A 27,597-nucleotide genomic window follows, 5' to 3' on the forward strand; every position below is an offset into this window, starting at 1 on the left:
CTTTCAGAAACGACCTGGGAAAACTGGCTCTTGGGAGCTGGGTTGTTCCACTAAGTGTCAAGCAACCAGCGCCAGAAATCGGTGCAGTAATCCTCCGCTGGTCGATTCCCCTGTTGTCATGGATGAGACCAAGAGCAGAAAAAAGCTTCCACTGAACCAAACACAGGGGAATCGAGAAGCAGCAAAAAAGCCCATGACTGTGGAACACCGCTTAGCAGGGAAACGACGATCTCCACCCACTGGCCCTTGTTTCCAGAAGAATGAGGATGCAGTCGGAAATGCAACTAAGGCTATGTGCCCACGGGGAAAGTGTCCTGCGGATATATACGCACGACATTCCGCAGGTGCTCCCAGGAAACAGCACCACAACTTTTGTCTGTTTCCATGCTGCGGAATGTCGTGCGGATATGCTGCGGGCATTCTGCATTGAGGATACAGTGCCATGGCTTCGGCACTGCATCCTCAATGCAGAACAAGTGCTGCCGTGATCGGGGAAGTTTATACTTATCTCCATCATGCAGCACCTCGCTTTCCGGCGGCCGGGTCACTGTCAGGCAGCATCTGGTTTCACTGTGCTGGAGGTGGGCGGGCCTGAACTTGCTCCGGCTGTCACATGACTGGAGCTCGTGCAGGCTCCGCCCACCTCTTCCTTCCTGTACCTGGCTGGATCCACCGGGCTACTGCCGCTACACCGGACGGAGAAAGTGACTCGGGTCTCTATCAAGGCAGGTAAGTATATGGGACCCTGCGGAGAAATCCGCTACAATAATTGACATGCTGCAGATTTTTCCGCACGGAAATCCGCACGATTTCCGCTGCGGAAAAATCCGCAGCGTGGGCACAGCATTTCCCAAATGCCATAGAAATGGCTGGGGAGTAGCTGTGCTGCAGATTTTCGGAAAATCCGCGGCTTTTCCGTGAGAAATCCGCGGCAAAATCCGCGCATTTTCCGCAGCGTGGGCACATAGCATTACAGGCCTCCCGAAAGGAGACAAACCGACTGCGATCCCCACCAAACTGTTCCTGAAGGGGTAGTTTGGGCTCTGGAGCACTAGCCTCCAATCCCGAATGCACCATAGGGGGAGACTGAGTTTGCAGCTGAGCTGCCTCCCTCAGCTCCGCTACCTGGAGTAGTAATGCCTGTATTTGTTTTGCTAGGCTGGTGACAGAGTCCATGGGTGTAATTGGCTATGCCAATTATAATATTACGTAATATGTAATGACTAACAGGGGCCCCTAGGCTGGCCCTCAGACTCGAGACCCTGTGCTGTCCCTTATCAGTATCACTTGGAGCTAAAGCTGAAGATATAATCGGTGCTGAGTAGTGAGATCCATGACCTTATAAAGGAAGTAGAAGACTTTTATTGGCAAATTGGCAACCTGAGCTCCTAGCAGAATTTCCCAGGTCAGCAGGAATTAACTACTGCAGGACTGAGGATCAGAGCACATTAAACAGCCGACGCCCAGCTCTGGCTGAACAACTAGGAGAAAACAGATTGCCTGTCAGGCTCTGCAGTATGAACAGGGCTTGATGCCGCTGAGACACCTGAAGAGTCTGGACCAGAACACCGCATGACAGCTGTATACTTTACTCCTTGCTGCTACTTTTCTCTTTGTGCAAAGGAATGAAGAGCAGGAATACAACCCTATGTGTTCTGATGTATATGGGAGATATCATAGCAGCCAGTCTCCTCCCACCAGCTCAGAGTCAGTTGCCAATTAAGAGATAGATGCTACAGAGTGGGAAAACTGGTGGAAATGCTGGATACAAGTCATCTAATAGCAGGAATAGTGTTAGGGCTCATACGCACGTAACTGCTGAATATTCTGCAGCAATTTGACAGCACATGTGCGCGTCAAATCGCTGCAGAAACACTGCATAATGGATGCAATATTTTTGTTAAAAAAAAAAGCCGATTTCATGCGCTATGGCTGCTGCCCCCACCATAGACAGAGAGGGACCTGCATCCAGAACGCACAAATAATTGACATGCTGCTTTTATGAACACACGGATTTGGGTCAAAATTATAGCATCCAAATCGCTGCGTTCAAAAAAGCAACGTGCGCACCTGTCATGCACAATCTACATAGATTGTGCAGGGGACGCAGGACGCATGCATTTATGCTGATGCTGCAGTGCAATACGCAGCGTAAATGCATGTAAGTACGCAACGTGCGCATGAGCCCTTATTCCTTATGTACACAGACAGAAGTAAAGATTGATGGTTCTCTCCCTGTATTTCCAGTATTTCCAAGGGTTTTCTCCATGCACTTTCTTTCCACATTCCAATGATAGGGAATTTAGATGTGAGCCCCAATGGGGGCAATGATGCTATTGTCTGTTAATGAATATGATGGCGCTATATAAGTAAGCAGTGATAATAAGGAGCAGAAAACCCCATTAAGGCTATGTGTACAGAGGGCGTTTTTGCTCATTTTTTTACTGCAGTAGATCTGTAGCAAAACCTCATCTCTTGGCAGGAAATAACCTACGGTTTTGGTGTGTTTTTTCAGACGTTTTTTGTACTTCCTCATTACTTTGTCTGGGTGAAAAATGCTGCAGAAACGTGGCGAAAACACTGAAAGAATTCACGTCTTGCTTCTTTCAAAAACTCAGGAAAAACCAGGCAAGTTGGTATTTCAATCAGCAAAAAAAAGTTGTATGTGTGTGTTCATGAGATTTCTGGAATCTCATAGGCTTTGCTGGTACTGTAAAAGCAGCATTTTATTAGCATGGATTTGCATAAAACCAATGAAACGAACATGCAAAAAAACTGCAATAAAAATGCCCTATCTGAACATAGCCTAAAGCGTTATTTCTATACACTAGTTTGGTCTGGTTACTTTTCACTGCCTAAGCTGGACATACCTGATGCAAACTACACTGTGTGCAGACTTATTAGGCAAGTTGTATTTTAGAGGATTTTTTTTATTGTTGATCAACAGCTATGTTCTCAATCAACCCAAAAGACTCAAATATCACAGCTTAATATTTTTGGAAGTTGGAGTGGATTTTTTTTTTAGATTTGGCTATCTTAGGAGGATATCTGTTTGTGCAGGTAACTATTACTGTGCAGAATTATTAGGCAACTTCATAAAAACCAAATATATTCCCATCTCACTTGTTTAATTTCACCAGGTAAACCAATATAATTGCACAAAATTTAGAAATAAACATTTCTGACATGCAAAAACAAAACCCCCAAAAATTAGTGACTGATTTAGCCACCTTTCTTTATGATGACACTCAACAGCCTACCATCCATAGATTCTGTCAGTTGCTTGATCTGTTTACGATCAACATTGCGTGCAGCAGCCACCACAGCCTCCCAGACACTGTTCCGAGAGGTGTACTGTTTTCCCTCCCTGTAGATCTCACATTTTATGAGGGACCACAAGTTCTCTCTGGGGTTCAGATCAGGTGAACAAGGGAGCCATGTCATTATTTTTTTCATCTTTTAGGCTATGTGCGCACGTGTGCGTATTGCATGCAGTTACGCTGCGTTCTGCACCGCAGCGTAACTGCATGCGTCCTGCGTGCCCAGCACAATCTATGAAGATTGTGCATGAAACGTGCGCACGTGGCGTACTAGAACGCAGCGATTCGGCTGATATGTTACTTCTTTCGTGCGCTTTGCATGCTGTCTATAGGGAGAGGCAGCATGCAGAGCGCACAAATTCTGCAAGTACCAGGCGCTTCAGAACGGAGCTTTTCAGCTTCGCTCTGAAGCAGACCTTTTGTGTACGGTGCAGAGCGCACACGTGCGCACATAGCCTAAGATCTTTACTGGCCAGCTACGCTGTGGAGTAGTTGGATGCATGTGATGGAGCATTGCCCTGCATGAAAATCATATTTTTCTTGAACGATATCAACTTCTTCCTGTACCACTGCTTGAAGAAGTTGTCTTCCAGAAACTGGCAGTAAGTCTGGGAGTTGAGCTTCACTCCCTCAACCCGAAAAGGTCCCACAAGTTCATCTTTGATGATACCAGCCCATACCAGTACCCCACCTCCACCTTGCTGGCGTCTGAGTCGGAGTGGAGCTCTCTGCCCTTTACTGATCCAGCCTCTGGCCCATCCATCTGGCCCTTAAAGAGTCACTGTCATTTCATCAGTCCATAAAACCTTTGAAAAATCATTCTTAAGATATTTCTTGGCCCAGTCTTGACGTTTTGTCTTATGTTTCTTGTTCAAAGGTGGTCGTTTTTCAGCCTTACTTACCTTGGCCATGTCCCTGAGTATGGCACACCTTGTGCTTTTTGATACTCCAGTAACGTTGCAGCTCTGAAATATGACAAAACTCGTGGCAAATGGTATCTTGGCAGCTTCACGCTTGATATTTCTCAATTCATGGGCAGTTATTTTGCGCCTTTTTTGCTCAACACGCTTCTTGCGACCCTGTTGGCTATTTGCCATGAAACGCTTAATTGTTCGGTGATCACGTTTCAAAAGTTTGGCAATTTCAAGACTGCTGTATCCCTCTGCAAGATATCTCACAATTTTGACTTTTCAGAGCCCATCAAATCTCTCTTCTGACCCATTTTGCCAAAGGAAAGGAAGTTGCCTAATAATTAAGCACACCTTAAATATGGTGTTGATGTCATTACACCACACCCCTCCTCATTACAGAGATGCACATCACCTGATTTACTTAATTGGAAGTTGGCTCTCTAGCCTATACAGCCTGGAGTAGGGCAACATGTATAAAAAGTATCATGTGATCAAAATACTCATTTGCCTAATAATTCTGCACACAGATCTCACTGTGCACCAGTACAGCATCTATAGCCATTTTAGAAAACACTTCTAGCTTCACAGGATGAATAGGAACAATCCTAAAGAAATCTATTTGGTTGAGTTCTGGCAGACTTCCTGTGGCATTTCTGTACCATGCTGGAGGGGAAAACAAGCTGAAATCAATAGATAAATGGAAACAAGCCCTAAGAGAAACAGCAGTAAAGAGTGCCTAATCTCAGTAATACACACCCAAGATAAAGATCAGAAGCTGGCATGTCATTAGGGTGCACAGACAGCTCATTGATCACAGTGGGCACTATGTTATGCTTCATTTCACCTGTTGTAAAATACAGGACTGCCAGGTCCTCCTTTCATAAAGTGCCTACTGCTGGGGGTCAAGCTACAGGACAGCTAATTAACTAAGTTACCTACTGAAGGACAGAAATTGATGCATTTGGACAATACTATACAGTAATGTTCAAAATAATAACCACATTTTTCACTGTTTTTGGTACAAGTTACTGTATATCACCACATGTCAAACAGTTTACCAGTTGGTGCAGTAGATTCTTAGAAAACCACCAGACACCTCATTCATGATCTGCAGGTTTTTGAGTCTGTGTATTTGAATCAGGGCTGCCATCAGGGCATTACAACCATGACTCCTGTAAGGGGCCCCGTGAGCAGTATCCATGATGGGGGCCCGGTCAGTGAACGCCCAGGCCCCTCCTTTTTCATCCCTTTGCTCACCAGGCCCCAGGGGTGGGGTTGCCATCAAAGGTTTGGACACACCTTCTCATTCAAAGAGTTTTTTTCTTTATTGTCATGACTCTGAAAATTGTAGATTCACATTGAAGGCATCAAAACTATAAATTAACACATGTGGAATGAAATACTTAACAAAAAAGTGTGAAAACTGAAAATATGTCTTATATTCTAGGTTCTTCAAAGTAGCCACCTTTTGGTTTGATTACTGCTTTGCACACTCTTGGCATTCTCTTGATGAGCTTCACGAGGTAGTCACCGGAAATGGTTTTCACTTCACAGGTGTGCCCTGTCAGGTTTAATAAGTGGGATTTCTTGCCTTATAAATGGGGTTGGGACCATCAGTTGTGTTATGCAGAAGTCTGGTGGATACACAGCTGATAGTCCTACTGAGCAGACTGTTAGCTAATTTTTTTCTTGCCATAATACAAATTCTAAGTAAAGAAAAACTTGTGGCCATCATTACTTTAAGAAACGAAGGTCAGTCAGTCCAAAAATTTGGGAAAGTGTCACCAAGCGCAGTGGCAAAAACCATCAAATGCTACAAAGAAACTGGCTCACATGAGGACCGCCCCATGAAAGGAAGACCAAGAGTCACCTCTGCTGCGGAGGGTAAGTTTATCCAAGTCACCAGCCTCAGAAATCGCAGGTTAACAGCAGCTCACATTAGAGACCAGGTCAATGCCACACAGAGTTCTAGCAGCAGACACATCTCTAGAACAACTGTTAAGAGGAGACTTTGTGCAGCAGGCCTTCATGGTAAAATAGCTGCTAGGAAACCACTGCTAAGGACAGGCAACAAGCAGAAGAGACTTGTTTGGGCTAAAGAACACAAGGAATGGACAGGAGACCAGTGGAAATCTGTGCCAGACCTGAACCCAATCGAGATGGTTTGGGGTGAGCTGGACCGCAGAGTGAAGGCAAAAGGGCTAACAAGTTCTAAGCATCTCTGGGAACTCCTTCAAAACTGTTGGAAAACCATTTCCGGTGACTACCTCTTGAAGCTCATCAAGAGAATGGCAAGAGTGTGCAGAGCAGTAATCAAAGAAAAAGGTGGCTACTTTGAAGAACCTAGAATATAAGACACATTTTCAGTTGTTTCACACTTTTTTGTTAAGTATTTCATTCCACATGTGTTAATTCATAGTTTTGATGCCTTTAATGTGAATATAAAATTTTCAGTCATGAAAATATAGAAAACTCTTTGAATGAGAAGGTGTGTCCAAACTTTTGGTCTGTACTGTATATATATATATATATATGTATATATATATGGCAACAGAGAATCCTGACAGTGTGCAGTGCGTGCACTGTGAGAATTCAGAAGTTTGCAGTCACATTCTCATGCTAGATATGGGGGAGTACCAAGCGAAAAGAAATCCTGTGTCTAGGGTGAGGGACCCCAGGGCCTACCGCTGGCCCCTGGGGTCCCTTCCCACCCTAGATTGGTTCTGCACCTATTGACTTCTATGGGGTTTGAGGTCCACGTCAAGTTCAGGTTCCGAGCAGAACTTTTTTAACTACAGTTTGACAGAACCCAGTGAACCTGAACAACCAGGGGTCCGCTCATCCCTACTCCTGAATACTCCCTCCAGTCACTTATTATGTGCTCCTAGAAGTATGTAACATAATTCTATACAGTAAAGCCACAACCAGACATAGAGATGGTCAAGATGATTTATTTTTTTGAATATTTTGTCTAAATTCCCTATCAGAATGTCTTTGGAGTGTGGGAGAAAACCGGAGATCCTGGAGGAAACCCAAGCAAACACGGGGAGAACATAGAAACTCCTTGTAGATGGTGTCCTTGGTGGGATTTGAACCCAGGACCCCTGCGCTGCATGACTGCAGTGCTAACCCACTGAGCCACCATGCCGCCCATATGTGGAATATGTGAGAACATCGTCTGGAGCTGCAGCTGATCTCAGGATCACTGCACATTATAGAATCTGTCTCCATGGAGCCGATGAGAATCTGTGGATCTTAATGGAAATGACCTGAACTTGGTAGATTTCTGGAAAGAGAAGACGACAAGATATTACATCACATCGACAGATTCCTAAAGTAAATACAAAGGAGATGAAGACTGGAAGAAAAGAAGCAAATTCTAATATCTACTTACATGAAGCGCAGGTCGCTCTGATCCAATTCCTCAATGGTTTATAGACTTAAGGCTACCTTACACGCTGCGATATCGGTCCCGATATCGCTAGCGTGGGTACCCGCCCCCATCTGTTGTGCAACACGGGCAAATCGCTGCACAACATCGCGCAGACCCGTCACACATACTTACCTGCCCGGCGACGTCGCTGTGACCGGCGAACCGCCTCCTTTCTAAGGGGGCGGTCCGTGCGGCGTCACAGCGACGTCACTGAGCGGCCGCCCAATAGAAGCGGAGGGTGAGATGAGTGGCCGGAACATCCCGCCCACCTCCTTCCTTCCTCATAGCGGCCGGGAGGCAGGTAAGGAGAGGTTCCTCGTTCCTGCGGCGTCACACATAGCGATGTGTGCTGCCGCAGGAGCGACGAACTACATCGTTACTGCTGCAGTAACGATAATTGAGAATGGACCCCAATGTCACCGATCAGCGATTTTGCACGTTTTTGCAACGATGCAAAATCGCTCATCGGTGTCACACGCAGCAACATCGCTAATGCGGCCGGATGTGCGTCACAAATTCCGTGACCCCAACGACTCCGCATTAGCGATGTCGCAGCGTGTAAAGCCCCCTTTAGACCTTCTGTCTGTAAAAAGGAAAAAAAACAACAATTAGTATTAGATTACATGTAATATACAGATTATGGGGCGGAGAGAGAAGAGGAAATGAGGGGAACTTACCACCCTCTGTTTTGGGATGTCCACGTTCATGGTCCTTCATGCTTGGTGAGAAGTGACCAAAGAGACCAGAACAACAGGAAGATAAAGAGGATTTTTTTCCAGCCTTCAAAATAATGCAGATTTCTGTGAAGAGAAAAGGACAAATCATTATATCAAGTGGTGTAACTAGAGTTTTATGGACCCCGCTGTAAGATTTGGACCTGGCCTCCCCATGATATTAGAACATGAGAAACCTGGCTGCTGAGAGAAAGATGTATAACAGAGGATGAGAAAGTTGGGTGATGAGGAAAAGCACTTCTTTCGCTCAGTAACCAGCTTTCCTACCCTGTTTCCCCGAAAATAAGACACTGTCTTGTATTTTTTTTGCCTGAAAAAAGCGCTAGGTCTTATTTTCAGGGGGTGTCTTTTTCTTGAGGAGACATGGTTGGGGGTAAGTTTACCCCCCACAAAAAGCAGACCCCCCCCATCCCAGGATCGTCATACTTACCAGCCCAGGGTGTCTGCATGGCTCCCAGATCCTCCTGTGATCTCCCAGCAGGTACGCTGCATGCCTCCCCTGCGTCTGGCCAACATCAGATCTCACATTCACACACACATATATACACAAACACACACACACCCCACTTCTCCCTGTGATCTCCCTGCGTCTGGCTGACATCAGATCACACACACACACACACACACACACACACACACTTTTCCCTGTGCCCTTCGGCGGGCGGTCCCAGCAGCTGTGCTGCACGCCGTGCTCCTCTGCCTCCTGCCGACACTCTCAGATCCGATCGCTTATGTGACACCCTGGACTAGCCAGGTAGTCACAGACATAACATCACACACACACCCTCCCCTGGATAGTCTACATCAGTCAAACAAAATCCTTGTTGCCTCCCTCCAGGGTCTGATGTCCACACCAGGCGGGGCGGAGCCAGGTGGTTGGCCCCACCCACCGAGGAGTTCACAGGCCTGGAGGTGGGAAAAAGCAGATAGTTAGAGTTTGGAGTTCAGTGGAAGTGGAGTGAGGAGTTGAGTTTGGAGTGGAGAAACTGCTAGTGTCTGGGTAGGAGCCCAGGCACTGTCAGCAAGGTCGGCAGACGGTGGTGGCCGTCTGCAGGAGGTGGTGCAAGTCAGCAAAACCGTAGGACCGGGTACCGAGCCGGGGAGCAGATTTGCATCAAGCACAAAGGCAGGGCCATTGGACCCCGACTAGGCTGGGAGCCTCCGACAACGGTCAAATCCGAGAGTGACCGGAACCCCAGGGGTTTCCTAACACCCAAGACCCGACAGAAGGCAACAGTCCACACAGTCAGGGCCGGATTATAGGCGGGGCAGACGGGGCTCCAGCCCAGGGGCCCCCACCAAAAGAGCTTTTAAGGGGGCCCCCACCATACTTGGCACCTGTCAGCATTTTTTTTTCTTCACACCCTCTCCCCCTCCGTAAAGACAGTCTAATAAATCAGCTGTGTTTTCGGGGGGGGGGGGGGGGTGCCCGGGGTGTTGAAGCACCGCTATTTATTTGTATCTGCGTCTTTAAGACGCAAAAACAAACTGCGGTCACAGGACTCTGATTAACACCGGAAGTACCAGCGGCCGCTTGTACTTCCGGGGTCAGGTGTGCTAATGCTCCCTGCTATGTGCTGCGGCCGTACCCAGCGAGGGGCGGGCAGAGCTACCCCCCCTCCACTCCCCTCCCTCCCCCTCCCTAGAAGCAGGGGCACGGTGTAGTGCGCCGCTGTATCTGCTGTCCCCGCTGCGCTCCTCTACACTGTGTGCATGCCAGGCACACTAGCAGGAGGCAGCGCGCTGTGCTCTGTCGGCCCTGCTGTGTGCTGTGCTCGGCATGCACCCAGTGTAGAGGAGCGCAGCAGAGCCGATGACCACAGCTTCCTCTTTCCGTTCCTATTCAAATGTATTTGCATCTTTCAGACGTAAATACATTTGAACAGCGCGCCGGGACCCGGCCCCGCCCCCGACGTGCAGCAACGTGATGAGATCAGCACCTTGCTGACGTCATCACAGTGCTGCAGGCGCCACACAGGGGACAAGAGGAAGCGAGCGCTCCATGAAGGAGCTGAAGAGACAGGTGTAATTAATGATGATGAGTGGGGAGGGGCTGAGGACACAACGGGGAACATTTGTGAAGGAACACAGCTCTGTGACAGGCAGAGGAGGAGTACTGTATTCCGAGGGAGGGAGGGAGGAGTGGGTAGTGATGGGGCAGTGTAATTTGTGTGTGTAGGGGGTGATGAGGGTTGTATTGTGTGTGGGGGGAGGGGTAATGGAGGGTGCATTGTATCGTGTGTGTGGGGAAGGGTAATGGAGGGTGCATTGTATTCTGTGTGGGGAAGGGTAATGAGGGGTGCATTGTATTGTGTGTGGGGGAGGGTTAATGGGGGGGTGCATTGTATTGTCTGTGGGGGAGGGTTAATGGGGGGTGCATTGTATTGTATGTGGGGGGAGGGGTAATGGGGGGGTGCATTGTATTCTCTGTGTGTGTGTGTGTGTGTGTGTGTGAGAGGTGATGTGGGGTGCATTGTGTGTGTGTTTGTGAGGTGATGTGGGGTGCATTGTGTGTGTGAGGTGATGTGGGGTGCATTGTGTGTGTGTGTGTGTGTGAGATGATGTGGGGTGCATTGTGTGTGTGTGTGTGTGTAGGAGGTGATGTGGGGTGCAGTGTGTGTGTGTGGGGGGCTGCATTGTAGTGTGTGGTGATGTGGGGTGCATTGTGTGTGTGTGTGTAGGGGGTGCATTGTAGTGTGTGTGTGTGTGTGTGTGTGTGTGTGTGTGTAGAGGGTGCATTGTAGTGTGTGTGTGTGTGTCAGAGCTGTGTGTGTAAGAAGCAGTACTGTGTGTGTGTGTATATATGAATTAGAGCAGTCTGTGCGGCCCCCCCAGAACTATATGGGTCCCCCAGAGCGCTATGTCACCCATCGCAGTAATGAGTACACCACCAGAGCTGTTTGCCACTCCAGTAACGTCTATGCCCCCTGCCCCTCCTGTGATGTATATACAGCAGTGCTGTCAGTGTGCAGTCATGTCTGTTAGTGACAGCCATCGTGAAACACAGCCACATGTCCTGAAGGAGCTGGACGGAAACAAGCGGGAGAGGTGAGTGAGGCTGCTGGCGACTTCCCCATATTAATACCTGTAAAGGCTCATGCGCACGTAACTGCTGAATATTCTGCAGCGATTTGACAGCACATGTGCGCGTCAAATCGCTGCAGAAACACTGCATAATGGATGCAGTTTTTCTGTACAGAAAATCCGATTTCATGCGCTATGGCTGCTTCTCCCACCATAGACAGAGCGGGAGCTGCATCCATAGCGCACGGAATAATTGACATGCTCATTTTATGAACGCACAGATTTGGGTCAACATTTTATCACCCAAATCACTGCGTTCATAAAAGCTACGTGCGCACGTATCATGCACAATCTACATAGCTTGTATAGGGGACGCAGGACGCATGCATTTACACTGCAGTGCTATACGCAGTGTAAATGCATGGAATTACACAACGTGCGCACGACCCCTAATGCGTCTGTGTCTGCATGTATGTCAGTGTATATGACTGTGCATATATTTGTCTGTTTATATGTATTTTTCTGAATTTGTCTTCAAATATGTATATGTATGCCTTTATGTGTATGTGCGTGTCTGTGTGTGGATGGGGTCCACTGAGACTCTTTCACCCGGAGGCCACAAAAACCTGGAGTCGGCCCTGGCTGCCTTAACATTGGGATCAGTAAAAAATGTGAGTAAAGCTTTACACGCTACAATATATCTAACGATGTGTCACGTCGTAAGTGACGCACATCCGGCATCGTTAGTGATATTGTAGTGTGTGACAGCTACGTGCGACCCTGATTGTGCGTTAAAACGTTGATCGCTGACACGTCGTTCATTTTCTAAAAATTGAACGTCTGGTTGTTCATCGTTCTTGAGGCAGCACACGTCGCTCCGTGTGATACACCGGGAACAATGAACTGCAGCTTACCTGTGTCCCGCTGGCAATGCGGAAGGAAGGAGGTGGGCGGGATGTTTACGCCCCGCTCATCTCCGCCCCTCCGCTTCTATTGGCCGGCCGCTGTGTGACGTTGCTGTGACGCCGAATGTCCCTCCCACTCCAGGAAGTGGATGTTCGCTGCCCACAGCGAGGTTGTTTGGAAGGTACGTGTGATGGGGGTAATCGTTTGTGCGACACGGGCAACAAATTGCCTGTTCCGCACATATGATGGGGGCGTGTGTGATCGCATACGAGATCGAAATGTGTAAAGCAGCCTTAACTCTACTTTCCGTGTATAAGTGACGGCTGTGAGTGATCCTGGACTGTGTCTGTATTGTAGTACTGTAAATCTGAATGTGGCAGAACAGGATAAATGTTCATTGGATTTCTATCTAAATGCTACAGTTCACGCTCTACTGTTATGGCTAAAAATGTTAACGTTATGGGGCCCCCACCAGATTTTCTGCCCAGGGGCCCCCACCAACCTTAATCCAGCCCTGCACACAGTGAGGATAAAAATCCACCGCCATAGGCTAGAGATCCAAGGGCCAGCGCCTGCGGGCAAAACGGGCTCCTTCGGTACATACACGCCGGGGAGCGGACTACCGTTGGGAAACTATCGGAGTCAATATATTCTACACAGGTGCAGGGAAAGACAGCCACCATCAACCTGTCCGGGGAGAGCAAAGACACTGCAGCCGGCTGCGGGACCCGTCCATCCAGCCGTTTGGTTTACCAGAGACTCTGTGAATTTGTGCCTGAGTACCACAGTGCCATCTGGCACCGCGCCGCCCCTGCAACCCTGCACCCCAGCTACCCTGCCTCCCCGTACTGCCACCGGGCCCCGGGATCACCAACCCCTACCCACGGAGGGGACAAGATCCTAGCTGTTCCCTACCATCGCTCCCGGGATCCCCGTCACCAGCAGCGGTGGTGCCCTTTATCACCACGATCCGTGGGTGGCGTCACGAACTATCTCCCAAAACAAACCACCCCCTTTTCACTCGTGGGCGAGGAGCGCTGCTCGAGTCCCCGGGTCCGGCCCACCGCTTGAGCCACCGAGCAGCAGCAGCAGCCGCGGACCCGAGCGTAGCGAGCGCGGGCCCTCCGCCCGCGACACTTACGTTCACACACAGTCACACATCGTCACACATCAGAAAGTATACACGCACACATCTGATCGCATACACACACACACACACACACACACTTCTCCCTGTGCCCTCCGGTGGGCGGTCACAGCAGCTGTGCTCCTCTGCCTTCTGCCGACACTTACAGATCCAATCGCTTACGTTCACACACACACACAAGAAGACGTCCACTGGTAGAAGACCTACCAGTGAACGTCAGAGAGACAGCAATGCTGTCACTGAGAGGAGAGGGAGACATGCCAGAGATCCTCCACATCATAGGGGACAAGAAGAGGGCAGGGAAAGAAGCCGCTCTCCTCTAAGCCCAGCCTCTGCTGGGCCCTCCAGCTCAACAGTGGAGGGCAGCAGGGGCAGGAGTAGAGAAAGAAGCCGCTCTCCTCCTAGACCAGCTCCTGCCGGGCCCTCCAGCTCAACAGCGGAGGGCAGCTGGGGCAGGAGCAGAGAAAGAAGCCGCTCTCCTCTAAGCCCAGCCCCTGCCGGGCCCTCCAGCTCAACAGCGGAGGGCAGCTGAGGCAGGAGTAGAGAAAGAAGCTTCTCTCCTCTAATACCATCCCCTGCGGGGCCATCACCATCCATCCACGCACCTATTCAACCGCAGGCAGAACCTGTGATCCCACCACCAGTGCCACAGGTGGAGCCACCTGTACAAAATGTACCTGTGCCGAGGAGAAGGCGTGGTAGGGTAAGCAGGAGAGCTCGGGAAATTGCGAGACTCCCAACAAGGAATGTAACCTCACAGGAGGAGGGCGAGAGATGTCCCATATGTATAGAGGACTATCAGATTGGAGAGCAGCTCACAGTTGTCCCGTGCAACCACTTTTTCCATCCGAGTTGCATTTCTGACTGACTACACTGCAGTCCTTACTGCCCCCTGTGCCGTAACCACTGCTTCAGAAACGTACCACAATGACATCTTAAGATGTTCATGGTGCGGGCAGTGGAAGAGACCATCTTGAATTCCAGCACAGGTAAGGGACCCCCTGCATTCATTACAACTAATTTGAAGGCTGTAAAAAAATAAATAAATCATCTTTAACTTCTTGCTGTTCTGTTCTCAAGTTTACCATCAGCCTTGGTCAATATCTAACATGAAGGGCTAAATACAGGATGTCCCCCAAACACCGGACGGTAAGTCATCACTAATTCCCTTTGTCCAATGATATGTATATTACATGTAACATAGAAATAATCGCTGCTTTCTCCTCTTTGTAGAAGGAAAGTCAAAAAAGTTTGGAAAACAATGAAGAAGTAGATCAGAACAACCTGTACTTCGTGTAAGTAAATATTAGGATTCAATTTCTTTTAGTCTCCAGCTCATTTTACTAGGAATTTATTAATATGATAAAATCAGGGGTGGAACAATCATGGTCGGGCCCTCTGCGGGGCCCGGGGGCATAGGGTGCTATATAATACCAGAATAGGGACCTTTGTCATACCATACAAACATGAGATACCGTGTTTCCCCGAAAATAAGACCTCCCCCGAAAATAAGACCTCCCAGGAGTTTTCAGGGAGGCTTTAATATAAGACATCCCCTGAAAGTAAGACCTAGCCGCGGTCAATAATGAAGTGTCATGCAGCGGTGAAAAAGTTAAATACACTGCAGGACACTTCATTATAGGCAGCGGACACCCCCTAAAGAAAGAAGACAGAAGAGAGAAGAGCCCCGATCATACTCACCAGACGCCGACCGAGAGCAGGTGAGCGCATCAAGGTCCTGCGGCGGAACACACACACGCACACACATCAGATCACACACACACACACACACACACATACATACATACACACACACATATACACACAAACACACATACATACACACACACACACATACACATACATACATACATACACATACAAAAACACACATACAGCATATATATCATACAACACATAGGTTTATATATTAGATATACGCATATGGCTAACGATTCTGTCTGGGGCTCGTCATTTTGATGACCCAAAAAACGTTGCATGCAGCTTTTTTTGGGCTGTCAAAATGACTAGCGGTTAATGTGTGATTGGTGAGGACTGTTTGCAGAATTTGAGATTTTCCAAAAGTGATGGTGGACTGTGGAAGGTTGGAGGTAAGTATGCAAAGGAGGATCTCCACTCACCCGGTAAATGCGTCACCTGGGTCCTTTCTCTGGTGGACCGTGCAAGGAGGTCAGCTCCATGTTCAAAGAGGCAAAGTCCGGCAATAGAAAAAAGTTGTGACCAACATCACGTCCAAGATATAAGATTAAAAAACTATTTTATTCCATAACTTGTGCAAATCTAACAGGATATGTCTAAGACTAAGAACCTCTTTTAGGTGTGAAACGCGTAAGCCATTGCTTTATACTCAGTGGACGTCCATCCAACCTACTGTTGGTTTTAACCTTATGGAATAAAATTGTTTTTTAACCTTATTTCTTGGACGTGATGCTGTAGACCATCTTTTTCTATTGCCGAAGGTTCGTGGGGTAGAGGCGGAGCTGTCGAGGAGTCTGAAGGGGGCCCGAAAATGTTGGCAGTATGGGGCCCTGAAATTCCTGGTGGCAGCCCTGATTTGAATGAATAATTAATTGAAGGTGAGGTGTTTAAAATAATCGCAGTGAGGAGGTAAATAAGTGAGTTCAATCATTCTTTGAAGAAACAGGTGTCAGTCAGGTGGCCCTTATTTAAAGGTGAAGCCGGCACATGTTGTTCATGCATTTCTCCCTGAAGGCCTGAGAAATATGGGTTGTTGAAGATATGGTTCAGAAGAACAGTGTACTCTGGTTAAAAAGTTTATTGAGAGGGTAAAACTTATAAAGAAGTGCAGACAACGATCGGCTGTTCAGCTAAAATGATCTCCAATGCTTCAAAATGGAAAGCAAAAACAGAGAGACGTGGATGAAAATGGAAGAAAACCATTTGAATTTCATCGAAGAATAGCCAAAAGGAGAAAGGCTCAGCCAATGATCAGCTCCAGAATAATCAAAGACAGTCTCAAGTTACCTGTGAGTACTGTTACAGTTAGAAGACACCTGTGTGAAGCTAATCAATTAGCAAAAAGTCCGCGCAAAGTCCCACTGTTAAAAAAAAGGCGTACTGAAGCAAATACAATTTGAAGAACAGATCAACTGGCCTAAAGAGATATAGAGAAACATTTTGTGGACTGATGAAAGTTAAATTGTTCTTTTTGGGTCCACAACAGTTCTTCATATGACCCCCAAACTCTGGATTCAAGCCACAGTACACTCTGAAGACCATGAAGCATGGTGGTGCAAGCATCATGATCTGGGAATGTTTCTCTTACTATGGTGCCGGGTCTATTTACCGCATACCAGGGATCATGGACCAGTTTGCATATATCCAAATACTTGAGGAGGTCATGTTGCCTTACGCTGAAGAAAAATGCACTTGAGATGGGTGTTTTAACAAGACAAGGACACTAAACACAACAGTAAACGAGCAAAATCTTGGTTCCAGTCCAACAAAATTTAGGTTATGGAGTGGCCAGCCCAATCCCCGGACCTTAATCCAATAGAACACTTGTGGGGTGACATATAAAATGCGATTTCTGAGGCAAAGCTAACAAATACAAATACATTTTGGGATGTAGTGAAAGCATCTGCGGCTGGAATAAGAGATAAGAGGTGCCAGAGGTTGGTGACTCTATGCAACAGAGATCTGAGGCAGTTCTAAAAGACTGTGGTTATAAAACTAAATATTAGGTTATATTAGGTTAGAGATTCACAGGAATGCTAAATCCTAAATAAAAAGAAGACAGATTTTGAGTATGTAAAGACAAATGCAGACACTGCTATTTTTTGGAACAGCCCAATGTTCATTTTTTTATATTTTCTGTAAGGTAGTTAGAAATTCTATAAATTTCTCTGCCGGTTTTAATTTAGAAAACAGTGAGAAATGTTCCCAATGCCTCAAAATAAAAATAATTATAAAGATTTTGGGCTTAACTCATGTTTTTGAACACACTGCTATTATTTTGAACCCAACTATATAACAGCAGTCACACGAGAGTAGCCATAGTATTCACTCTTAACACTAGAAGTCCCAGAAATTTCGAGCTCTCTGGGTTCCAAAGGTAGAAATGTTAAATGACCCCTCTTTGGGACTTCTAGTGTTAAAGGCCGTTCCCAAGAATGTTTCCAAATATCTCTATAGCATCAGATAATTTGTAATACAAATGATGTGATTAGTTAAATTCCCTGTATATAATAGCATCAATAAGTGTCAGAAGAGAATGAATGTGTATAATTATGATATACGTTTGTATCAGGCGCCACACCTTTCGCTTCTTACTGAATATGTCATTCTCTTCTTTGTCATGTGTCAGCTTTTTATTGTTGCTGCACTCTTCATGCCCTCAACCATCATATTTTACAGATGTGATAACGGGCCACGTGTCTTCATAGTTTCAAGCTGTTGTCTTGTGCAATTAATGAGGTTACGGCAAAGGCCATTGCTAGGATTATGGGCTATTGTTTTGACGTCAAATCGTATTGCTGTTAAGACTTTGTGACATCTCTGCTTATTTTTAATGAGATTGCAAAACGTGTAATCTTCTAAGGTTTGAAGTGTATTCCTCACTGAACTTTCTTTAATTAGAGCAGACTGTCTCTCCGTAGTTGCTTGGACAGAGATGTACCTTTCAAGTTAGCCAATTGAACTGATAAGGAGAAACCTCTGCTGCTCTGTAATGCAGACTGGAATGCTGGTCAGATATCTGGAAAAATAATCCGCAGCCCAATAATTCTATTATAGTCATGGGCATAAAAAAAGCAGTGGAAACTAGCCCAATATAAATTGTAGTACTTATATATAATACACTAGCAAAACAATAAATGCAAAAGTTATGCTTTTTCACCCATTTTTCATGAGCTGAACTCAAAGATCTAAGACTTTTTCTATGTACACAAAATGCCTTATTCTCTCAAATATTATTCACAAATTTGTCTCCCTAAAAAGGTGACAGCAGCCAAACTTAAAAACCTTGTCACCACCCTCCAAGTTTGATGTCCACACCAGGGGGGTGGAGCCAGACAGTTGGCTCCACCCACCGAGGAGTTCACAGGCCTGGAGGCGGGTAACAGACAAGTTCTGGAGAGTCTAGTCTTGCCAGTGAAGGAGAGAGGTCAAGTTCAAGGGCAGACATGTGACCAGGCCTGCCAATAGTCTACTCAGGTGGCTGGGTTGGAGCCCAGTCACCTCTGGCAAGGAGGCAGACGGTGGTGGCCGCCTGCAGGAGCTGGGATTACAGCCGGTGGAACCGTAGGGACCGGGGTCGGGCGGTGGCCCGCCGGTACCGAACCGGGGAACCTTTTGGAAACCGGAGCACCAGGAGGGCTACTCAGACCCAGTACGAAGCCCCGAACCAAGAGGGCAGAGTCAAATCAACTGATTGAGGACTGGACTTAAGGACCTTTCCCACACAAGACCCGTTAGAAGACAACAGTCCAACCATATCGGGTAAAGCCACCGCCAAGGCATAGAGACCCAAGGGGCCAGCGTCTGCGGGCAAACAGGGCTCTTCCGACACCCAGCAAGCCGGGGAGCGGACTACCGTTGCTTAGGCATAGGAGTCAAACATTCACACAAAGAGGTGCAGGAGAAAGGCGGAAACCACCAACCTGTTAAGGGAGAAGCTGCAGCCGGCTGCGGGTCTTGTTCATCATCCCGTTTGGTTTACCAGAGACTCCAGTGTATTGTGTCATAGTGAGTACACCAGTGCCTTCGGGCCTCGCACCGCGCCGCACCCCACCAGCACGCGCCTGTCCCCACGCCTCAGCACCCCCCTCGGGCCCCCGGGACCATCACTCCCCTACCCACGGAGGGGTCAACACCAAGCTGCGCAACACCGTACCCGGGAGGCCTAGTTAACGGCAGCGGTGGTGTCCATCCATTCACCTCAACCCGTGGGTGACGTCACAAACTTATATCCCTTCCAAACCACTGCGGCCCCCGGCCATGGAACTCCCCACCGAAGTCCCTGCGTGTAGCGCCAACCCCCTTGCAGAGCGATGTGACCCCCGGGTCCGTGAGGAGCTCGAGCCACCCACAGTACGAGTGGCTCGGCGGTCGCAGCCGAGCCCGCGGGGCGGTACACATCTACTCCTCTGGCATCACGAACAGCATAGAACCGTCCACTTACCTGTGGGAGTGCGCCTTGAAATTGTCGTTAGCGGCGTCCCGCTGAAAAATTGCAGAATCTGCCATCTTGGGTGCGAAAAGTTCCCGCCCGAGCCGTCTTCTCCGAGCAGAAAGGGCTCGAAAAGCAAAGCCCTACCCCCCGAGAGCAGAGCGGTGCAGAAAGAAAGTTGAGTGCCCCGAAAAGACCAAGGGGGGACGAAAAGAAGATGGAACGTGGCGGCCCTCGCTCCGGTCGCAGGAGCGAGGGAGGCCGCGGGTCCAGCGGTTGCCCAGGTAATGCCGATCTCCCTGCCATACGTGCCCGGTGCTACCTGGCTACCCCAGTACGATGGGAAGCCTGACGCCTTACAGGGTAAACCCGATTCTTGACTTGTATGCCATGACTGGCAGACAGCGTGCGACGGTAGTGCTCGGGCAAATGACCAGCACGGCCGAGCAGGAGATAGAGAACTGGATGGACGCGGACCGGGCCTCGGTGACCAGTATCTTCGAAAAACTCCTGACCGCCTTTGAAACCCGCACCGTTGCTGAGTTGCGGATGCAGTTCTACCAATGTCGGCAACGGTCCGCGGACAGTATAAGAGACTATGCCTTGCGCCTGCAGACGGCCCTCCGGATGCTGAGGCGGGTGGACACCATCAGTGAGGCCGACAGCAACAAGATGTTAGTGGAGCAGTTTCTGCAGGGACTGGGGTCTGCTGAAGATCGTAAACAGCTGCGGTTATGGACTCTGGAGCACGCCGACCTAGACTTTACAGTACTAAAGGAGCAGGCCATCAAGGCCCTGCAAGCACCAACCGTTGGCGCTCCTGATGTGACCCCTTGGCCGGTCGAGACCGCTCCCGTGTCGGTAGCACCCTCTCCCTTGGCTCAACCGGCCCCTGCCGCACCCGTTGGGATGATAGAAGCACTGGCCTCGCAGGTCCGACGCATGAATGAAGATCTCACCCGGATCCTCGCCGCACTCCAGCTCCCGACGAGAGTCAAGCCCCAAGAGAAGATCCAGCTCTCCGACAGCCCGGAGGACGTCCCTTGGATGCAGTGCAGGAAGAACACCGACCCGTGGTATGGGCCGCCTGTGTGCTACAGGTGCAACAAGCCTGGCCATTACTCTAGGCGATGCCCGTTAAACGAGCAACCCCTGAGGCCAAGGGCCAATCCTCAGGAGTAGACCCTCATGGCCCGGCTGACTGGAGAGACCGGTATGTTGGAGGCCGAACCATCATCTGCCTGGCAGTGGATCATTGTACCAGCGATACTGGGATGATAGCGAACTTGTCCCTCCCGATGATAGCATGACCATTATTGCAGCCAATGGGCTCCCTATGATTCAGGTGGGATTCAAGGAGGTGACCCTGACCGTGGGACGGACCCAGCTGAAACGCCAAGGGATGATTGTGGTGCTGAATGAGTCCAGTGACCGTAACCCGAAAGTGGTCCTAGGGACCAACGTGATTGAGCACTGTATGGGACAAGTGTTGAGTCTGCTGCAGCAGCTGTCTGCCGCTGCAGGAGGAGGTCGGCAGAGGGCCCTACAGCGTGAGATCCGGGCCCTCCTGCACCGGCAGCAAGTAAACCTGACGGGTGGAGAGATTGGTGCAGTGCAGGTGATGGACCCAGCCCTTTTGGTGGTCCTGCCAAGAAGCGAGATGATGATTTGGTGTAGGGCAGCAGTAGGCCCCCAGGGACGGGATTACCCGGCATTAGTGGAACCTTCGCCTTCGGAGCACTGGCCCACAGTAATGGTAGCCTGAGGGGTGATTGACGTCAAGAAGGGGAGAGCGCCTGTGAGAGTGCTGAATTGCGGGGAGGAAGAGGTTAGGCTTCCCCGCTACGCCACCATAACTAAGCTGTACACCATAGACACCCACGCCATCCATGAGACCACCCTCACTACCCCTAAACCCAACATGAGCAGTGACACCCCGTCTACGCAACTAGAGGAGTGGTGCCGGGAGTTACATGTCGGCACTGAATCTACCCCGGTACACCACAAAGACGGGGTATACAGAGTAGTACGGGAGTATGGGCAGGTTTTCAGCCAACACCCGCTAGACTTCGGGAGGATTAATGCGGTTCAACATCATATCCCCACAGGTACACATCCACCCATTAATCCACCCATTAAGGAAAGGTATAGGCCGATACCGCCAGTACACTATCAATGCGCCAAAGACATGTTGAGGAACATGAAGGAGGCAGGGGTCATCCGGGATAGTTGTAGTCCCTGGGCAGCTCCATTGGTGCTGGTAAAGAAGAAAGATGGTACCATGAGAATGTGTGTGGATTACCGGAAGATCAACCAGATAACGCATAAAGATGCCTACCCTCTCCCCCGCATCAAAGAGTCGCTGGCTGCATTAAAAACTGCTAATTATTTCTCTACCCTTGACCTCACCATTGGATACTGGCAGGTGGCGGTTGCACAGGAAGATCGTGAGAAGACCGCATTTGCTACCCCCATGGGTCTCTGCGAGTTCAACAGCATGCCGTTCGGGCTGTGCAATGCCCCCGGGACCTTCCAATGGCTCATGGAGTGCTGCTTGGGGCATCTCAACTTAGAGACTGTGCTGTTGTATTTGGATGACGTGATCGTGTATTCCAAGACGTACGAGGCCCACCTGGAACACCTGGCAGAAGTGTTCGCAGCCCTCTCCAAGTACGGGATGAAGCTGAAGCCCTCCAAGTGCCATCTGCTGAAGCCCAAGGTGCAGTACCTCGGACACGTGGTGAGCGCAGAAGGTGTAGCCCCGGATCCTGAGAAGGTTGCTGCTATCCAGAGCTGGCCGCGACCGACCACGGTGAGGGAGGTGAGGTGAGGCAGTTCCTGGGCCAGGTGGGCTACTACCGCCATTTCATCAAGGGGTACACGAAGATGGCCGCGCCCATCAAGACCTCCTCATGGGACAGACCAAGAATGGGAGGACCCCTGGTCCCCCGTTTGTCTGGGGCGAGAAGCACGAGGAGTCAGCCCTGATGGGGGAAGAAATCCTGGCTTACCCCGACTATGGCCTCCCGTTCGTCCTCTACACCGATGCCAGCAATGTGGGCCTGGGTGCAGTCCTGTCCCAGGTACAGGATGGGAAGGAAAAGGTGATCGCTTACGCTAGCAGAAAACTCCGACCGACAGAAAGGAGCCCCGAAAATTACAGCTCCTTCAAGCTTGAGTTCTTAGCCCTCGTGTGGGCAATAACCGAAAGGTTTAAGCATTACCTTGCGGCGGCGAAGTTCACTGCCTACACGGACAACAATCCGTTGACACATCTGGATACAGCCAAGCTGAGCACCCTGGAGCAGCGGTGGATGGCTCGACTGTCCAATTATGATTTCACTATCAAGTACAGGGCTGGCTGTGAAGGGGTGGAGGACGACGACCTTGAAGACATTGAGCTACCCGTGTTCCATCGGCCATGAGATGAGAAGCCCTGCGCTAACCAACAGCAGGTGAACCTTGATCTGCTGCCCAACCAGGGATGGCAAGAAGCTCAGGACCAGGAACCTGCAGTCCAGCTGGTCAAAACCATGATCGCGCAGGGTTCTTCCAGGGTGGATCCCGCAGCCCCCCCAGAAGCTCAACGGCTGTGGAAGGAAAGAAACCGGCTGTACTTACATCAGGGGAAGCTGTATTTGGAGATGAACAATCCAAAGACTCATGAGAAGGTCCACCAGCTGGTGGTCCCCCAAGCCAGTGTGCCCAGGGTCCTGCAGGCCTACCATGATGGTGCAGGGCACTTCGGTTGGAAAAGCTGGAGATGTTGCTAAGAGAGCGGTTTTACTGGAGTGGGATGCGAGAGTCTGTGGAGGCCTGGTGTCGAAAATGTGGCCCCTGCACACTGAGAAGGCGGGACGAGGCCAGCCAAAAGGCCCCCCTGCAGCCGATCGTCGCTCACCAGCCACTGGAGTTGGTCGCCCTACACCACGTCAAGCTCACACCCAGCCGAAGCGGGTAAACCTATGCCCTGACCATTGTAGACCACTACTCAAGGTTCATGGTGGTTGTCCCCATTAAAGATTTGACGGGCCGTACTGCAGCTAGAGCCTTCCAGGCCTACTTCTGCTGGCCGCACGGCTACCCGGAGAGGGTACTTACGGACCAGGGTCCGGCCTTTGAAGCAGAGGTGTTCCAGGAGTTCTGCCACTTGTACGGGTGTAAGAAAATCCGGACCACGTCATACCATGCCCAAACTAATGGGATGTGTGAAAAGATGAATCACCTGGTCCTGAACCTTCTCAAGACACTACCATTGGAGGAAATGAACCTGTGGCCGGAGAAGTTGCCTGACCTGGTGGACATGTACAATAACATCCCCTGCAGTTCCACCAAGTGCACGCCTGCGTACCCGATGAGAGCCCGACCAGGATGGCTGCTCGTGGACCTAGAAATGGACATAGAGGCACCCGAAGCCCTTCCCTCCACTAACAACTGGGATGCCAAGCGACAGACGCAGTACCGACTGATCCAGGAGTATGTGGAGAGGAATCTGCGCCAGAGCCGAGAAAAGCAAGAGCAGCGCTTCAACAAGCGGGCTCCGGCTACCCCCTTTGAACCCGGGGATGTGGTACTGAAGCGCAAGAGGAGGACGCATAAGCTCGACGATCAATGGGAAAGGACCCCATATGTCATACAGCCCACTGGATGGGAGAACGAGAAGACCTATCTGATCAGTTGCCACCAGGGGAAGACCACGGCTACCGTTTCCAGGGACCACCTGAAGAGATGCCCAGATCCCTTGAGACTGGTGGATGAGGCTCCGGTCCCCGTGCCGAGCGCAGAAAAGAAGAAAGAGGTGATTCATACCGTAATGGGCGACTTCCCAGCGGACTGGCCTATGCAGAATGGCGCGGTAATCGTTCCCATAATAATAATCCCACAACCCGTGGAAAAGATAGAGACGGAGAAGCCTGCCAGCGAGCCACCCGAACAAGCGCCCAGGGATGCACCTATACTGCGCCCCCGTAGGTCTCTACCTGCCATATCTGACACACAGGAAGAGAGACCGGTTGTCCCCTCTGTCCCACTGCCTCCCCCTGATAACACTGGGCCCAGGAGGTCCACACGCTCCAACCTAGGTAGGCCCCTGCTTACGTACAGGGAGACTGCCATTTAGGGGTGCAATATGTTGATTGTGTAAATAGCTGAATGAATGAGCATTAATCACCCGAGGCTTTCACCTGATTGACAAAGTAAAGGCAGCGGAACACGGCTGTCAAGTTGAACAGTCCCCGTTGGGACCATACTGTCTGTTGGGACTTTGGTTTTGCCCCGTGTCATAAAGACAAGGCCAAGAACTGGCAGGCCACCCAAAAACTTTTGGGCATGTAAATAACCCCCCCCCGCCCGTTAACCGGCCTTCCGGTTTCACAGCCTCCGGAGAGGCAGACTGGAGGATGGGCTTGCGGGAAATAGATGGCTGAGGCTCGCCACCACTACAACCGGTGGCCATCCTCCGAGTCAGGGGTCCCCTGAACGTGGGGCCTCTGAAAAGACAGGCAGATCTGAAACCCTGCACCCGTCCCGTTGGATAACGCCTGGGTCCGTTCCTGGACTGGGGAAAAGGGGTGCTGCCCACTTCTTAGGGGCAGCATCAAGGCTCAGGTCGTTTGGGTGGGTGATTGAAGGGCCCGGACCAGTTTCCCGATTAATACAAGTTTACCGTTTGCAACGTTCAAGTATGTGCCTCCCGTAAGAGAAGATTTAAAAAGCTAATATTCAAAGTTTATACAACTGTTAGTATACTTGTACTGTGTTCCCGTTTTTTATCTTTCAGAAACAAAATAAACTGGTGATGGATGGTCTGCATTAAACCAAGGGGGAATGTGATGCCCTGGACTAGTCAGGTCGTCCCAGGTAGTCCCATGCACACACACCCCCTCCCTAAAAAGGTGACAGCAGACAAACTTAAAAACCTTGTCACCACCCTCCAGGTTTGATGTCCACACCAGGGGGGTGGAGCCAGGTGGTTGGCTCCACCCACCGAGGAGTTCACAGGCCTGGAGGCGGGAAAAAGACACAAGTTCTGGAGAGTCTAGTCTTGACAGTGAAGGAGAGAGGTTGAGTTCAAAGGCAGACCTGTGACCAGGCCTGCCAATAGTCTACTCAGGTGGCTGGGTTGGAGCCCAGTTACCTCTGGCAAGGAGGCAGACGGTGGTGGCCGCTTGCAGGAGCTGGGATTACAGCCGGTGGAACCGTATGGACCGGGGCCAGGCGGTGGCCCGCCGATACCGAACCGGGGAACCGATTGGAAACCGGAGCACCAGGAGGGGTACCTAGACCCAGTACAAAGCCCCGAACTGACAGGGCCCAGTCAAATCAACTGATTGAGGACTGGACTTAAGGACCTTTCACACACAAGACCCGTTAGAAGACAACAGCCCAACCATACCGGGTAAAGCCACCACCAAGGCAGAGAGACCCAAGGGGCCACCGTCTGCGGGCAAACAGGGCTCTTCTGACACCCAGCAAGCCGGGGAGCGGACTACCGTTGCTTAGGCATAGGAGTCAAACATTTACACAAAGAGGTGCAGGAGAAAGGCGGAAACCACCAACCTGTTAAGGGAGACGCTGCATCCGGCTGCGGTCCCCGTTCACCATCCCGTTTGGTTTACCAGAGACTCCAGTGTATTGTGTCATAGTGAGTACACCAGTGCCTTCGGGCCGCTCACCGTAACGCACCGCACCAGCATCCAGCACACGCCTGTCCCCACGCCTCAGCACCCCCCTCGGGCCCCCGGGACCATCACTCCCCTACCCACGGAGGGGTCAACACCAAGCTGCGTAACACCGTCCCCGGGAGGCCTAGTTAACGGCAGCGGTGGTGTCCATCCATTCACCACAACCCGTGGGTGGCGTCACAAACTTATATCCCTTTCAAACCACTCCGGCCCCCGGCCGTGGAACTCCCCACCGAAGTCACTGCGTGTAGCGCCAACCCCCTTGCAGAGCGACGTGACCCCCGAGTCCGAGAGGAGCTCGAGCCACCCACCGTACGAGCACGGATCCGAGCGGCTCAGCGGTCGCAGCCAAGCCCGCGGGGCGGTACATATGTACGTATGTATATATACAGTTAGGTCCAGAAATATTTGGACAGTGACACAAGTTTTGTTATTTTAGCTGTTTACAAAAACATGTTCAGAAATACAATTATATATATAATATGGGCTGAAAGTGCACACTCCCAGCTGCAATATGAGAGTTTTCACATCCAAATCGGAGAAAGGGTTTAGGAATCATAGCTCTGTAATGCATAGCCTCCTCTTTTTCAAGGGACCAAAAGTAATTGGACAAGGGACTCTAAGAGCTGCAATTAACTCTGAAGGCGTCTCCCTCGTTAACCTGTAATCAATGAAGTAGTTAAAAGGTCTGGGGTTGATTACAGGTGTGTGGTTTTGCATTTGGAAGCTGTTGCTGTGACCAGACAACATGCGGTCTAAGGAACTCTCAATTGAGGTGAAGCAGAACATCCTGAAGCTGAAAAATAAGAAAAAATCCATCAGAGAGATAGCAGACATGCTTGGAGTAGCAAAATCAACAGTCGGGTACATTCTGAGAAAAAAGGAATTGACTGGTGAGCTTGGGAACTCAAAAAGGCCTGGGCGTCCACGGATGACAACAGTGGTGGATGATCGCCGCATACTTTCTTTGGTGAAGAAGAACCCGTTCACAACATCAACTGAAGTCCAGAACACTCTCAGTGAAGTAGGTGTATCTGTCTCTAAGCCAACAGTAAAGAGAAGACTCCATGAAAGTAAATACAAAGGGTTCACATCTAGATGCAAACCATTCATCAATTCCAAAAATAGACAGGCCAGAGTTAAATTTGCTGAAAAACACCTCATGAAGCCAGCTCAGTTCTGGAAAAGTATTCTATGGACAGATGAGACCAAGATCAACCTGTACCAGAATAATGGGAAGAAAAAAGTTTGGAGAAGAAAGGGAACGGCACATGATCCAAGGGACACC

This window comes from Anomaloglossus baeobatrachus, chromosome 3 (genome assembly GCF_048569485.1).
Source record: "Anomaloglossus baeobatrachus isolate aAnoBae1 chromosome 3, aAnoBae1.hap1, whole genome shotgun sequence".
Lineage (NCBI taxonomy): Eukaryota > Metazoa > Chordata > Amphibia > Anura > Aromobatidae > Anomaloglossus > Anomaloglossus baeobatrachus.